At 38.2% G+C, this 17,562-nt stretch overlaps 2 long non-coding RNA genes across 4 annotated transcripts in view; both read right to left on the bottom strand.

Annotated features, from left to right (window-relative positions):
- Positions 1–17,562, bottom strand: part of LOC115070280 — a 123,593-nt gene that overhangs the window by 97,498 nt on the left and 8,533 nt on the right. The gene's annotated exons all lie outside the window — the stretch shown is intronic.
- LOC115070286 overlaps positions 16,397–17,562 on the bottom strand; it is a 1,624-nt gene continuing 458 nt past the window's right edge. The window contains exon 2 of the long non-coding RNA XR_003849470.1: positions 16,397–17,004. This is a non-coding gene — a long non-coding RNA (uncharacterized LOC115070286). The remainder of the gene's footprint in view (positions 17,005–17,562) is intronic.

Raw genomic sequence — 17,562 nt, 5'->3', positions numbered from 1 at the left:
AGAACTTTACATTTTAAATTAATGTAGTGGCTACTTAGGATAAAATTATAGCAGTCTGAATGGGTATATTTTACACATTAAACAAATATTATACGGGAATTGTTTCTAGACTACAGAAAAATGTAACGAGTCCCTTCTATAATTTTGGCAATTGGGAATTACTTTCACATTAAATACTTAATCAACAATATGCAAAGCAAAATCAAACTGTATTCAACACTGATTGCTAATGCACTACTCTACAGAACACCTGTGCGCATCATCCTGAAAGGGCCAGAAGCATGCTGTGGATTCTTACCCAGCATGGCAGTGTGCTTGGCTTGCACTCCTGTTTCCCCTACCATGATAGCACTTGTTACTTGAAAGACACAGGGGCTTTGACATAAGACTAGATACAACTGAAAACTGGAATGGGAGCCTAGATTTCACAAGCCCCCAATCACCTGGTAGGACTGTTACCATTTTTCCCCCAGTGGTTCTAAACTTACTTCTACATTAGATTCACCTAGAGAGAGCTTTCGAATTTTGATAACCATAGAGTACCTCTAATTAAATAAACACCTCTGTGTTATGGCCCAGGAACCTGTTTTGGGTTTTTGGGTTTTTTTTTTTTTTTCCTTTTTTGTTGGGGTTTTTTTGTTTGTTTGTTTTTTTATGTGTATGAGTGTATTGCCTGTCTTTGTATAAGTGCACTCATGTCATGCAATGCCCATGGAGGTCAGAAGAAGGCATTGAATCCCCTAAAACTGGAGTTATGGACAATTGTTAGCCGCTATGTGGGTGCTCAGAATTGAACCCAGGTCTTCTACAAGAGAAGTCAGTGCTCCTAACTACTGAGTCATCTTCCCAGCCCTGGCATCCATGGTTTTAAAGCCCCTTCAGATGAGTTCAATGTTCAGTTAATTGTAAAACTGATGCCTTAGTTCCAGAAGTGAATTTTAACCCAAAGAATTTTAGTGTTCCTCAAAGGTCATATGCAGTAATTAAGTTCCTCACCTATAGCTATCCAATAGTGTCTTTGGGTTCAAAACTGACTGACTTGGACATTGGTCAGATGGGAAATCAGATAAATAAAACACAGGTTTAGATGGAAATTTAGTTTTTTGCCAACTGTGTGCTAGAGTTATTTGTGGTTTGCCCTCAAATGAAAACAGAAATGATTTTTGATGCTGTTGTTCTAATTGAATCATGGAGTTCCCAATGTATAGTTTGACCATGCCTGTGAGAACTGAATTACTTTAGATCCCTTTCTAAGTAAAGTACAGGGTGGACATTTATTTTATTAATTTTCAGAACAGTATTCTGGAAGTGGGGCTTCATTCTTGCCCTAAATAATGTGGGTAATTTAGAAAGCAACCCCAAATTATTTGCATCTTAATGTTGTCTAAGTTTGAACTGAACGATTTTAAGAATCTTTCCCATCTCATAATGTTCTGGTTTAATAATAGTTTTCTCCTCCTTCCACAGGCGTCTTCTCTACAGTCACATAGATTCATATGGTGATACCATTTATTTTATCTACTTATTCCACATCGTAATGGTAATGAGTTGTGCTGTAGTTTGGTTGCTCAGTATATTATACAACAAGTATCAAAAGTTCTAAGCTTTTCACAAAAGACAACACAAACTTTATACATTATTCATTCATCAAGTGTAAACAGGTATCTCCATTGGAGACCAAGAGCGTATCTGGTTTTTAATACAAGCCCTACTTTTTCATAAAACTTCATTATCTTCAGAGGCACTCACCGGAAGGAAATCGCTGGCCCTGGAGGCAAAGATGTGAAAACATAAAGACCTATTTTTCCACTTCAGCCAAATGGTAAATAAGTCACAAGTCAAATATCTTTGGCACTATTAATTCTCAAAAGAAGACTTAGGCAGAGACTTCAATAGGCCTGAAATCAGCACTTAATTTTTCATTTCTCGTTTTTGGGAGGCTTCGATGGAACAGTTTCAGTTCCAATTTAAGATACATGCCAAGAACTGATTGAAAAAACATGGTGCATGAATAAGATGTTTAGGTAGGTTTAAAAAAGCTGTATACGAATACTTCCTCAAAGAAAAATGACCTTTACATCATACATTTTATCCTTTTAATGGAAAGAGTCTCCTTTCTTTTGACTTTGGAACAATTTGGTGCCTAAAAACATCTAATTTTTGGTGTTTGTTCAATTTAAAAGTCTAGGTCAAAGTTTGGAATTTTATGAACTACGTTTCAAATGGACATATTTTGCATAGTTTTAGCATTCTTTCTTTCATTTCCCCATTTCCTTATAATATTGAGCTTAAAAGTTATGCTGCTTTCTGTTTTCATATCCTCAAATATGGATGATTTTTGCCATTAAAAAAGCAAAGGACAAGCACACCTTTAATCCCAGCACTCAGGAGGCAGAGAGAGGCAGGGGATCTCCATAAATTCAAGGCCAGCCTGGTCTCCATAGTGAATCTGGAACAGCTGGGGCTACAGGGAGACCCTGTCTCAAAAAGACCAAAAGAAAAAAAAAAAAAAGAAAAAGAAAAAGAAAGAAAAGCAAAGCAAAGGACTAATGTTGGAAAGGGTATTTCCTTATTTACATTTTTATAAATATTCAGTTAACCCCTTCCTACTTCAGGAATCAAATTATTTCTCTACATGAAATTACTCTATTGAGCTCAAAGTACACTGCTGATACAAATGCTCCAAGAAATTAATTCTTTCAGAAACACAAAATTTTATGATGCCAAATGAAGAAACCACTCCTAATATTCTCCTACTGCATAGTAAACTTGGTAAATGAATAAGACCAGCACTAAACTAGATGAAATGGAACTGGATCTCCATTTCAGATGTGGTCACTGCTATAAGCTTTAACTACACTAATCTGGCTAGAATCCTTTGGAAAGCAGTTTATTGAGGTAAGAATTAGCTTGAACTGATTTACAGTGCATTCAATTACTTTCTCCAGTCTAATATTGATCCTAGTTTTGCCCAAGGCATGCCTAAGAATGTTCGTGCCTGGAATGAACTGTCTGCAAGAATGGTACTACCAGTATGAATTCATAAATGATTCTAAAAAGGGATACAAGGTGATTAACATCATTGCTTTGTAGAGAAGGTGGGAAAAATCCTAGAGGTCCGACAATTCTGGGACCAAAAGTCAAATTAGGAAAGCATACAGGAGGTGATTAGACAGACAGGCCAGGGGAAGAGGAAGCATGCATAGGATGAGAAAACATAGAAGTGTTTTAAGAAGCTTCTACAGTGGCAGTTTCCATGGGATCTTTTCTAAGGGCCTTTAGTGTCAGTTATCCCTACCCATGCTTCCTCCTCTGCCCTGTGCTCCCATTCCCCAACGCAGTTACCCTGTCTTACTCCATTATTCCTTTTCCCCCCTTTATACCACTGCATTCTATTTCTACTTCCCAAGGCTCAGGAATCACTGCTGAAGAGGGGGCAGAAAGATTGTGAGAGCCAGAGGTGGTAGATGACCACAGGAAAACAAAGTTTCCCACATAGTTGGGCCGTTACTCATACGAACTCACATCAGTGGTGACAGCATGCACAAGTCCCATGTAAGCTCAAGCCAGACAAAATCCCCGTAGAGAAGTGAGGAAGTCAATTAAAACCCCCAACCCTAACTAAGGGACTATTGGCGACTGATAACAGCTCCTGAGATGAAGACAGTCATCTTCCTTGGGTTGTTACTCCTGGCACATCCAGGTTCCAGTTGCTAGACCCATACCATACCAAAGGGCATTTGGGGACACAAATTTGACTTGGTAGGCATATATACGCATATATACATTATATATATAGAGAGAGGGGAGAATATGAAATTGGGAAGGGGGCTAGAAAGGGGTGGGACAGATAGGAGAGGGGGGTCCAAATATGATAAAAAAATTATATTGTATAAAATTATCAAAAATTGCCGGGCGTGGTGGCACACGCCTTTAATCCCAGCACTTGGGAGGCAGAGGCAGGTGGATCTCTGTGAGTTCAAGGCCAGCCTGGTCTACATAGTGAGTTCCAGGACAGCTGGGGCTACAGGGAGACCCTGTCTCAAAAGGACCAAAAAAAATTAGCAAAAATTAAAAATACAAGTTTTGCAGGTAAGCAGTGGACATGCTTTTCAATATTCCTCTCTGAGCAGGTTCTCTTTGGGTAGGAGGTAGGGAGACCTAGACTTCAAAAAAAGTTAAAACATTATCCTTGAATTCAAGCTGGCAACCAAATTCAGGGGCATGCCTGGCAGAAAAGCCATAAGGATCATGTGAAAAATGTAGACTTTTCAAATGAGCCCCTGTGTTTGGTTCCTGTCACTCATCACATGCTTCATCTCTACAGCCTTTCACATCAGGCAGCCAGTCCACAATATTCTGGTTTCTTCCTTAGGGACTGTGGCAAGCTTCATGTCACACAAGAGTCCTCATGTACAAAGCAAAGTCATCAGGATAACAGTAAGATCAGCCAACCTAACACCAAGACCTGCTCTCCAGAGTGTAAAAAGTCTGAGTTGTATAATACACACACGCACACACACACACACGCACACACACTCACACACATACACACACACACACACACACACTTCCAAACCACTATTTTCTCCCCAGTGTGAGGTACCACCAACAGTAATATTGGTTAAACCAGAGAACAACCTGTTTTCTATACACTGGACAAAATTTTAGTTCATTGTCAATAGTATCTGTAACTCCTATAATACCAAGGAATGGGTCTTTTATGCTTAAAAGCAAGAAAGAATATGTAAGTATGCAATGCATCTACATATTTAATAAGATGCCTCTGAAATGAAGATATGATCAGAAGTCCAGGGTTCAAAACAATAATTTTGTGCATTTTGTACAACCAATTACCTCCTATATAAGCTATGCCATTTGGCATATTTGCTAAAAGGGATGAACTGTACCTTTCTGGTCAGCTTATCACTAAAACTTATAGTAGAGGAAAGTTAAAAATAAACACTAACAATATCCCATTAAGTGCTTCAGTAATCAGGGAAACACAGTTTTTAAATCATTCTTGATGCACAACATCTGAAATCCATGTTAACTTTGTTCATCAAGTTGATTCCTGACACGGGAAGGTCCCATGACCCTGGCAATGCAGGCAGCTTTTCCATGTTGAGTTCCATGGCTCTTACAGGGCAACTCTGCTGAGAATTTTGTCATGCTACTTATATGGTGATGCCGCCACACCTACTGTCTTCTCAGTTTCTAGAAGGTTCACTGATACCTGGGTCTCCTTCAGGCTGTGGCTTCAAATCCAATTTAAACCAGAGAACTATTTTGACATAAACTCATCCTAGTTTAAAATGTATAACTGAAATAGTCAACAATTGCTAGTCCTTAAGAGATAATTCTGTTTATGTTCTTGTTATTCTTTATTGAATAACTTTTAATTTTTTTTACATTTATGTATTTATTTATATATTTGCATATGCATGTGATGTATGCATATCACAGGACTGTGTAGAGGTCAAAGGACAACTTGAAGGAGTCACTTTCAAACTATGTGGGTCCCAGGGATCAATTTTAGGTCATCAGGCTTGGCAGCAAGTGACTTTACCTGCTGAGCCATTTCACCAGCCCCTGAATAATTATTTTAAGGATTATAATTGCTGAAATTGTAAGTCAAGGAAGGATGTCATTCATTCTGAAATGAATCAGAGAATCATTAATGTATACTTCCCCAGATGGTCTTGTTGCTGGCCTTTTCCCACTTACAACTTCTGATAAGACCTCCTTTGAATGCATTATACAATTCTCCCTAATTTATAGATCTTTCTGAATCACATTTAATGCCTATCACCTCACAGAGTGTCTGTGTACTATTTAAATACACCACATAACTTGGTTTACCACAATAGATTTAACCAAAGGAGAATCAAATCAAGGTGAAAGTTTATTAAAAAGTATTTGTTTCAATCAGACCATTCTGCTCATGACATAATTATTGATTGAATGAAATGAATTCAGATGACTCTAAGACAAAGCTTATTCACTATGCAAACTTCGGTCACATCAATTTAAGAAAAGTTCTTTGCATTTAATTAGAAGACACAATCGAAGTCTTAGTAAAACTATTTGTTGATCCATAGACTCACATTACACAGGAGATAATGTCAGAGATGGCTGACTTTTAAGAACTTCCTGTACAAAAATGGAAAAAACACTATAATTTTGTATTATAAATTGGTCTCGGCATAGCTGTATAATTTAAATCAGTTTTTCAAGTTAAGAGATAGCATCAAAATGGGAGTAAATAGCTATGTGTAAAATTTAGGGGCTTTTGCTAAGATTAGTTTCATTTGAATCTTTATTTTTGTCCAAATAAACTAGCACAAAAAATTCAAATGTTTAAATGTTTTAAAATAAAGATTGTATCAACCTTATGTTTAGGGAGATGCAGAGTGTGGTGACCTTTGCTTGACTGGAACTAGGGGTGAGATCATATTAGGGAGAATACAGGAAGGGACCTTCATGCCCAAGCCCCACCCTCTCCCCTCTAGCTCTGCTCCGGTGAAATCGCCTATCTGGGAAACTCAAAGCCCAGGGATGCCTGCCAAGACTCCCAGCCATGAATCAAGAAGGAAGCTCGGGGACTGCCTACGGTCTCAGTGCAAAAGGTCTATTTAACAACTGGGCTCTGCCTTCCTTTATTATTCTAACCATTTTTAATCATACGTTCTTCATTTACATACCCTATTTTATAACTCTCATTAATTTCCTCTTGTAGCTAATACTTGCCTTTAAATTCCAAGATTTCTTTTAAATTTTTTTTTTACTTTCAAAGTTTTTATAATCATCTCTCTCTAATTTTCATGTTATTAAGTCTTGGCTTTTATTTTGCTGTTTTTTTTTTTATTAGTTTATATATGTATGAGTGTATTGCCTACATGTGTGTAAGGGCATTCGTGTCCTGCATTGCCCATGGAGGTCAGACAAGGGTGTCAGATCCCCTGGAACTGGAGTTATGGACAGTTGTTAGCCACCATGCTGGGATTCAAACCTGGGTTTTCTTCTAGAACAAGCAGTGCTCTTAACCACTAAGCCATCTCTCCAGGCCCCATAACTTCTTTTCTTTTAAGCATTACCCTATTTTTAAGTGGCAAGCAAAAATTGGTTAAAAGGAGGCATCTGGCAGGTCAGACTAGTCCCAAAGCACAAGGAACTGAAAGATGCCTTTTCTTGTGGTTTCACAATGTCTCTTCCAGATTGTGGCAGTTGGTTTCTAAATTTCCCATCTAGATAAATTGTTTGATTGTAAATTCTGACAATATGACCATTGTCACTGACCCCTACATGTTAGGTACCCCAACCAACATGAGAGACAAAAATACACCCTGACACAAGAATAATATGCCCCTGTGGGTGGCACTTAGGAGCAACTGGATATCAGTTGTCTTCTTTACCTCATGAACTGGCATTCAGCTAAATAACACTAGTGAAAATATCATGATTTCTGTTCTATATAACTGTCGGATTCTAAGAATATTTTGGAACTAATCTACAATTTGCGAGAAGGAAAGGGGCCACCATCACTGAGATGAGAAGCTACTTAGTTCAAAACACAAAATTGGTTCCTATTCTCTGGGTTTAGCACGGGTTTCCTGCTCAGTGAAATAGCTTTGTACATTTCTGCTTAAATTATTTTTCTGCTTAGATGACTGTCAGTTTCTTTACCCATGGCTGTAATACTCTGTCAAAAACAAGGGAGAAAAGGTTTATTCTGGTTCACATTTCAGGTTACAGACTATCATGGTGGGGAAGTCACAATGCCAAGAATTTGAGGGAGCTAGTCACACTGCATCTGCAATCACGAAGCTGAGGGACAAATGCATGTGAGCTAGTGTTCAGCTCCTATTCTCCATCTTATACAGTCCAGGATCCCCTGCCCAGGAAACGGCCTTGCCCACAGTCAAGTTGGGTTTTCCCGTATCCACATAGTCTAGATAATCCCAGGCATGCCCAGAGGCCCACCTCCAAGGTGATTCTAGATTCTGGCAAATTGACACTTAACAATAACCATTACAATAACATAAACATTTAGAAAATCCAAATAGTATAAAGTTCAATGATTTAAAGTAAAAATTCATCTGATAGCACACTACCCTAAGATCATGACCATTAACATTTTAGTGCTTTTCATGTATCTGCATATGCATACATAGCCATAGACATATACCAGTTTATAAGAATGGCATCGTGTTTTACATGCTTTCCCAAAGATGTAATCAGTTATTTTACTTATTTATCCATTTCTGCTTCCTTGACCTTCTCATTTGTTTTTCCAAAATCTGCACATATCATCCCTGACTAGTGGCCCACTTTAGTGAACTAGTTTATAAACCTCCACATTTTACACATGCTTACAAACATGTTTGCCAGTAAGAAAAGGCTAAGTTATGCTGCTATAACAAATGGCACATCGTATTTTAAAATGAAAGCTATGTATTCACTGATCACAATGTAGTTTCATTTTGGGTGGTTTGCATTTCTGCTCAAAATTAGCATCCTGTATGATGGAGTGGTTGATGCAACTGTAGTGGCACAGGGGGAAAAAAGCATGTATTGTGATAGCATGGCATTCTGACCTGGTAAGAGGCATCTACTCAATACTCTTTAAAGGCCACAGATATGGCCCTCCTGTGGCCCAGTCCAGCCTCAATCTGAAGAACAAAGAGAACACGCATACTGTGATGGTTAATGTCAGTTGTCAACTTGATAAGTTCCAGAATTGCCTTGAAGACAGGCCTGTGGAAATGCCTGGGGGGGGGGGGGGAGGTTACCTGACTATTAATTAAAGTGGGAAGATCTATATTAAATATGGGCAGGACCATGTCCTAGCTAGGATTCTGGACTGTAAAAGTGTAGAAAGGAGCTGAGAAGCAGCATGCTTAATCACTCTCTGCTTCTTGGTTGGGACTCTAATAGGGATGTCATTATATTTATGTTTATAAAAATATAACATTGTTATATCAGTAAGGAAGAAGACAGTATGCATTTGTTTTTTTTTCCCTCCTGACTCAATACAAGTCTATACAAGTGGTTCTGAATCTTTCCAATTAAATATGCTGCTCAGTGTATTTATCTCTAATTTTATCTTTAGTGAATGGAATGCTTTCTCATTTCTACATTTTCATTGCTGTTTCACAGCAATTCAGAATTTGGCTTCATTTACACTTTATATTGTATCGATCCTTACCAAATATAAAACATTTATTGACCCAGTAATATAAACAATAAAAACATAAATTTTACACCTTTCTTCTTAAGTAAAGGTTTTACATATTTTGTGTTTTATTATGTTGGCTAGGACCACCAAGAGTGGGGAAAGCCATCAATCCATCTGCTCCTCACTTATAATTCAAATAAGTGTTTAGAGAATAAGATGGAGGACAGATCAGAGGCTGCCTTTGGGTTCTCTGTGTGAGCAGATGAAGAATGGAGTCAGAACGAGAGCACAAAATAGACTTTATCCCAAAGAAAAAGATACAGAAAAGCTTTAGAAATCCATGGAGGAAGTAAAAGACACTGAGTGAGATCATAAAAAAGATGCCCAATGCACAGATGTCTTACCCAGAGGGTAGAGGAAGACAGTCACTCCTCCCACCCAGTCAGTCAGCCTTAGCTGCATAAGGGACTAAGGACAGGCACAGAGGAAGCCTGAGAGAAGGAAGGCTCTTCACCATCTTGGACCACTGGCAGCATGTCTGGAAGCCACATACAGATGAAATGTAGGGAAAAAGGCCCAAGGGTGATCATACCTTAGTAAGTACCCCTCAGTGTCATCATATACTCTGCTAGCAATTCCAATAAATCATTTTGTTTCCTAAACTGTAGTTTGGAGGAATATTTATTGGTCTGTCATAAGGAAGGTCAGAGAGGGGGGCCTTGCTGGGAGCCTGGAAGCTGAGAGCACGTGCCTCCCACCAGTAAATTTAACTTGCAGACAGTCAGACAGACACACGCGCGCGCGCGCGCACACACACACACACACACACACACACACACACACACACACATGCTTTAAAAAAGAAAACTACCACAGGAACCTCAGATCAGAGAATACCCACAGGTCATGTTTGGAAACTTCAACTAGGCCTGCCACAGCCCCTGGGCAAGGGTGGGGCCAGACAGATACATACTGACAGTAAGAAGGTTGGTCACTGACAAGCTGAAGGACTCACATGCCAGGAGGATAAGGCAGTCTGGATATGCAAAAGGAGAAATAGCCCTACCTTCACTGGCCAGGAGCAGACCTCAACAACTGAGAGCTACCCTGGAGTTTCCTATCTCTGAGCCTGAGGGCAGCAAGTGAATCAAATTCTGAAGTCGTGTATCCATCTACTGCTGTGGAGCCTGAGAACTCTCAAGTACTAGGAATCTACATTATGCCCACGGCTGTGACCCTCTAAGAGGGGGATTAATACTCAGGAAGTCTGGAAAATACAAAGGTAAGTCCTTGGCCTCCACCAAGTTCAGTGATGTGGGAGTTTCCCATACTCCCAATACCTGGGAAATGCTACAGGATGTCTTAGGAAGCTGAGAGAATTTTCTCAGTTTACAGATTTCAAAACTTAGTATGGCCAGCAGAGAGCTCTGATATGGAAAGATGGAAAACTGGCATTGTGATGACCACCTGGGAGACATCAGATGTATGACTGATTCAGACTCAGCAACAACATAAACTAAAGGAAAGTAAGAGTGTAGGAGCTCAGCTGACATACATATAACCCTCTCATACAGAAAACTGGCAGTCTGCAATGTCCCAGATAGAAGCTGCTACAAAAATTCATCTTTTTTCTTTCTTATGTGATTCCTGTCTTTTTTAAAAAATTACATGTTAAGCATATTTTTTACCTCATTTTGTTTTTAAATGTTTTATTTGTTACTTGCCTTCATAAATTGACCAAATTTTATTTATGAATTTTATCATTTGGGGGCAATATTTCTACTTTTCCTTCATTCTTCTTTTTCTTTCTTGCCTTCTGTCATCCCTTACAAACATACAGAAAGTGATGATTATTTGTATTTGACTTTTCATTATATAATATATCCCAATCATATCCTATCATATACAAGAGAAATAAGAAAATTGTGGGCTTCACATGTGCTCAAATGTTGATACAAGATTTTTCCCTAATGAAAATTCAAAAGCACTTAACTTCTTAGTACTAAGAATTAATGTCACCACTTTTAATTAAAGTGAATAATATTTTCAATTTTCAAATTATTTCAATTATTGTCTCAGAAAAAATAAAAATGAAGACTTTTTAAAAACACACTGCTACTGTCATTATTATTTAAAGATTATTTTCTAGAGATCATGAATGTAGTGTCTTCAGCAATAGAATCTTACCATGAAGTTATGGTGGATAAGGAAAGCAGGGGTAATGTCCAGTGTTTCTTGAGGGTTTCTGGTACAACTGGTTAATAGCTTCAAGAGGGAGTCCATTCTGAGCACTGGGTTTTGATGTTGTTTGTTTTTGGTGTCTAGTATGTGGCAATGTCCCCCAGTTATAAGTAACTACTTCAACTTCTTTTTAATATATACATTAAAATCCACCACTCTAGAAATATACACACATACACACCACACACACACACCACACACACACACAAACACACACACCACACACAAACACACACCACACACACACACAAACACACACACACACCACACACACAAACACACACACAGCACACACACACACACACAGCACACATATATTGATATGTCAATATTTTTAACCTAATGTATTTTTAATACACTTTGGCTTTTTTGTTATTGTTAATGTGGGTTTTTACATTTTATTTTTTAAATTTCATTTTCGTATAAATATCTTTTAACAGTCCTGCAGCTTTACTTTCTATACGGCTTCGTTTGTCATGATTGTTGTGTACACTCTCCACGCATTCTATTCTGTACTCTTAACTATTCTCCTATGTACAACTCATTTCCTTTCCCACTCCTCTCTCTCTCCCTCCCCCTAGATATCCCACAGCATCAGGACTCTTTAAACTCTGTGAACCCTAACACTGTCCCAATTTCCCTCTTCCAGCTACTTTCCTACCTCAGCTTTTCTCATTTGATCTAATCATGTCCTAGCATGTGTTCTCTCTCATTTGTAGTTCCTAGATTTTATGTTGGCACATAAAATCATATGTATACATGTAGTACGAAAAGTAGAAGAGAAACTGTCTAGGGGAACAAAGAAGACTAACATGAAGAGGGGGGTGAGAAAGGGAGGTGAGGATGCTTAAGGGAGAACTCAGGGTGCGTTGTATGCTTGTATGAAAATGTCTGCATGGAACTCAGTACGATGACTATATACCAATGGATGAAAAATGTAACTAAAAATCAAAACAATAAAGGAACACATTTAAAAGATGGTATATCATGACAAGTTGGTTTCATTCTAGGACTGAAAGTTTGGTTCAACACACTCAAATCAAGACACCATGCTGGACTCAGCAGCTGTCCCTGTCTGCCCTGCCCTCATCATGAGGTTCTGCAAACACAGCAGCGACATACCCAGAGGTGTGTTTCCAAGGTGATTCTGAATCTAGCCAAACTGAGAATGAAGATAAACCATTTCAGTAACTAATAGAAATATTCGTTTTATTTAAATCAATAAAAGTGGCTTCAGAAGGCTTTATAAGCAAATTATAGGGGGCTAGAGAGATGGCTCAGCAGTTAAGGGCACTGACTGCTCTTGCAGAGGACCCAGGTTCAATTCCCAGCCCCCATGTGGTATCTAATAACTACCCTTAACTCCAGTTCCAGGTGATCTGACACTGTCTTCTAACCTCCTCAGCCATTGCACAACACAGGTGAACTTACACACACGCCGGCAAAACATTCATACACATAAAGTAAAAATAAATGAGGAAATTATCTTTTCTTATTGTCACTCTTGAAATGTTCTTCCAGTCCTTAGCTAAACTAACAATTTTTCACTCAATCTGAACTTTGCTAAAGCTACCTTCAAGTCTGTTTGCACACATAAATAAAATAAGAGTTGAGGTGGCTGTGATGGGCTAAGGCTCTCAATAACACAACCCCTGCATCTGACTTATTGACAGAAGTTTCTGCTCTCATGAGGACCAAGTAGAAGTTGGATGCAGCTACTCTGCAACTTTACTTCACAGGGAAGCATGTCAAGAGCTATGGTAAGACCGCTTTCACAGTTCCCTTAACCTCTATTATGAACTCGATTATAGCAAGAGGATTTGAGTACAGAGCAAATGTATGAGCTTAACATAAAGTACGGCTATTAACACATCTGCAAAAACTTTATTTAAAAAAAAAGTCTAGAAGAAAGGAAATTGTTAAAGATTATTTTAACTCCAGTTTCCTAGTTAGCTTGAAATGCAAGTTAATGATGCAAACTCACTATATACCGTAGAATAACTTTGAACTCCTGATCTCTCTACCTACATCTCCTAAGTACTAAGATTATCAATGTGCATCACCACACTGGATTTAGATTTATGTGGCACTTGGGAAAGAACAGAGGACTTTGTGCATGCTAGGCAAGCATTCTACCAAGTAAGCTATATCCCCAGACTCTACTTAATTTTTTGAGGAACTTCCACGTGGACTTCCACAATGGCTGCACAAGGTTATATAGAAGGGTTCCTATTTCTCTGCACCCTTGCCAAAGTCTGTTGTCAATTGTCTTCTTGATAACTATTCCTACTGGTGAGATGGAATCTGAATGTAGTGTGTGTCCCTGATGGCAAAGATTTTTCTCTCATTGTATAGGTTGTCTACTTACTCTGCTTTGTTTTACACTTTCGTGTGTGTGTGTGTGTGTGTGTGTGTGTGTGTGTAGGTACCCACATGCACGTGCTATGGTAAAAGTTAAGGTCAGAGGACAGCTTGCAGGAGTCAGTTCTTTCTTTCCACCAAGTACAACCAAGGGATTGAACTCAGGTCATCATGCTTGGTGGCAAGCACCTTTACCCACTGATCTACCTCACTAGCATCTGTAACAACTCTTATGTACTAACAAGATTATCATTGGTCATCTCTTAAGCACATTAAAAACCAAATGATTGCATCAGAAAGAAATTATGGAAGATAATGCTGTAAAGGGCCTGCACACCATAGTTAGTGGTTTAAGGACAAGCCACTTCCTAATGCAAATTAGGGAATCTGCTTCCTGTTAAAGTCTTTTCACTTCAGTTGTATGACAAAACTGCATAGTTAAATATAGTGATAGAATCAAGATACAGCAAATTGACACTGAATAGCAGCTTCCCCTTTAACTAATGCTCAGGTTGGACCATTTTACAAAGGCTATTGCTGCTGTTTGTACCATTTCCAGATCGAATAAAAACTTCCCCCACTCTTCCTGCTTCTTTTAAGATTATGTGATAAGCAATTAAGGCAGATAGTGGTTCACCAGAGAGGTGACCAGAATTTCACAAGAGTGAGCACACAAACAAATTAACAACTGAAAAGAGGGAAAGAACAAGTCGTTTATCCCCTGCAAAGAGGTAGAGCCATGATGTGGGAAAAGGTCTGATTTCCTTGTGCTGTGAATAAGAAATAGGGTTGACTAGTCAGGAAGTGTCTTAAACTGCTGCTCTCTCTGTAACATTCCAGTGTCTTATTGACAACAGTGCCAACTTCATCTCCACAAAGCTTTTCTGTTCCTTCATGTGGGATATTTTATGGTCAGATGCCCAATCAATCTGCAATGGTTGAGCTTTGAGCGGCTCACGTCTCTTTCACTCAGCTGTTACTGCTCTAAATGGGCCATAGGTCTTTAAAATTTAAAGAGTAAGCAGACAGGGTTATAGACAAAGAACAAGGCCATATTTCCTCATATATTGTATTTCAAATCAACAGAGAAATGACTGTTCACAGAGCAATCTTTTCTCTTCCTACTAGAACTGCATTGCTGAATGCCTTAAACTCGTGACTCCACGTCGATTTCCATGTTTTTTCCATGGTGCACACCGAAGCCTCCTTTTTTCATGACATTTATACCCTTCAAATATTTATAAACTGCTACCATGCTCACAAGTCATTGCCTTAAACTTGATTCATATTGTAACAGACACATGGATATTCTTCAATAAAACAGCTGCAATTAATGATGAGGTGCCAACTCGACAATCTTTTGCTGTTATTCTTGATTTAAAAAACTGCTTATGTCATTAACTTTCTACCAATTTCTAAACTCTGACTCTCACTGCTGGTTCTTTATCCCTTCCAATACTGAGGATCACGGGCTCTGAGGCAGTTTGGCAGGTTTACAATATATAAATACTGCGAAAGAGAGAGTCCAGGCCAATAGACATAAACCATAAATGCATAGTGATTATTTTCAGAAAAGGATGAAAGGAATGTCCACAGATGTTTAGAGTTTGGTCTCTTAGAATACTGTATTTGATTAATGATGGAAATAAATATCCATGCAACTAAGTATTTAAGATATTTTTTTCTATTGGCTCTGACAACACTACACAGTCTCCAAATGTGTGTGTGTGTTTAAGTATATTATTAATTTCAAGACCCTATGTTGGCTGAAATACTAAGTGCAAATGCTGCTGAGTAAAAATTAATATCAACATATTGATTTATATTGCCCAAATAGTACTTGATCTACATTTTCAAATTGGGGGAATAATGATAGCTTTTACCTCAAAAAGAAACTTTAACTGTAATGAAATAATTTCTTCCATGGTTACTCTCAAAATATAAATATCGTACCAAGTATTATGATAAGTACTTGTAATTATGGTGCTCAAGAGGCAGGGGCAGATGATAAGGAGTCTCAAAATAAAATGGAGTGAAAATAAGCAAAAATGGACCTGGAGAGATGGCTCAGCGGTTGAGCAGTGAATATTCTTGCAGAGGACACAAGTTTGGGTTCCAGCACCCACATGGCAGCTGACAACTATCTTTTACTCCAGTTGCAGGGCATCCAATGCCCTCTTTTGGTCTCCATGGATTTTCCACACTCAGGTTCACATACATACATGCTGTAAAACACTCATATACATAAAAATAAAAGTGAACAAATAAAAAAATTTAAATGCACAAAAATATAAATACGAATTAAGTCTGAGATTGGAAATATTATATAGGCTAATTTCAAATACAGACCCTATATTTTCATCACTTAATCTTTTTTTTTTTTCCTTTGAGACAGAATCTCCCTGTAGCCCCAACTGGCCTGAGAGACACCTGCCTCTTCTCCTGAATTCCCATTTGTTGAAATTAAAGGTATGTGTCACCACACCCAGCCCCTTATCGCTTCCTCTTTTAATTACTTTAATCATGTTAGCTTTGGGCTCTTACTGAGGAAGCACCTTTAGAAATGATGCTGGATATAGTATTTTGCAGGTGCCATTAGCAGTCTCCCATTTACTGAGAGGGTCTTTTTTTTTTTTTTTTAATAATGAGTGCTGAATTATATCAAATGTTTTCCTATATCTACTGATATGAAATCTTTTTTGTTTTCCTGAATTGAGATTATTCTGTAAATTTCTTCTATTTATTTTCAGATGTGAAGCTGTCTTACATTTCTGAGGTAAATCCAACTTGGCCATGATGCCTTTATCCCATCAAACCCTGCCAGATTCTGTGGAAACACCACTTGTGTCTGTGTTTAGACGGAATATTGGCCTACAGTCTCCTTTCCTTCTTGGTCTTTGGTTATGGTAGAGGGAAATAGCATCTCATCATACTTTTTTACATCTGTAGGATTTATCAGTACTCCACTTTTTGTATTTCAGATATTAATAGCACCATGAGTAAGTTAAACTTGAAACTAAAAGCTCAACACTATTCGCACTGACACCAAAAAGTTGAAATACATAAATATAAATCTGACAAAATACATGCAAGTTGTATATGAGGCAAACAACCAAACTCTGAGTAAAGACATTATAGAAGAAATAAACAAAGGGAGAGACATTGCACACATCATGGAGAGGAAGATCCAATGTTGTCAGGATGTCAGTTTCTCCCAACTTGACCTACAGAGTCAAAGAAATCACAGTCAAAATATAGGGAGTTATTTTGTGAACAACAAGAAACTGGCTTCAGTCTATATATAAAATGGCAAAACACTCAAACTGGCCCCATGACAAGGATAGAGAAGAATCAAGTGGGATAACTGATACCGCTTTACAACTTACTGTAAAGTCACAGACATCAAAACAGCACAGTAGAGGTGAGAGAGCAGACAGGTAGGTCAATAAAACACTGCAGAGTGTCCCAAAATTAACCCATATAAATGTGGCCACCTGATCTTTGTCAAAGGAGCAATATCACTAAAGATAGTCCCTTTTGTCCACTATCTCCACTCCCTTTCAACACAGTGCTTATTGCTAGAGCAATAAGACAGGAGAAGGAAATTAAAGGAGTGCTAATTGGAAAAGAAGAGGTCAGACTATCACTTTTTGCAAATGTTATGATACTATAGCTAAGAGATCCAAAAATTCCACCAGAAAACTCCTAGAGTTGATCAACACTTTCAGTATAGTGGCCATGAAAAGATAAATAGCCCTCCTATATACAACAAAGACAAACAA

This window comes from Nannospalax galili, unplaced genomic scaffold, assembly GCF_000622305.1.
Source record: "Nannospalax galili isolate Female #2095 unplaced genomic scaffold, S.galili_v1.0 scaffold450, whole genome shotgun sequence".
In the NCBI taxonomy this organism is placed as follows: domain Eukaryota; kingdom Metazoa; phylum Chordata; class Mammalia; order Rodentia; family Spalacidae; genus Nannospalax; species Nannospalax galili.
Note: the sequence above shows the minus strand (reverse complement) of the source record. Positions and strands in the feature narration are given on the sequence as shown.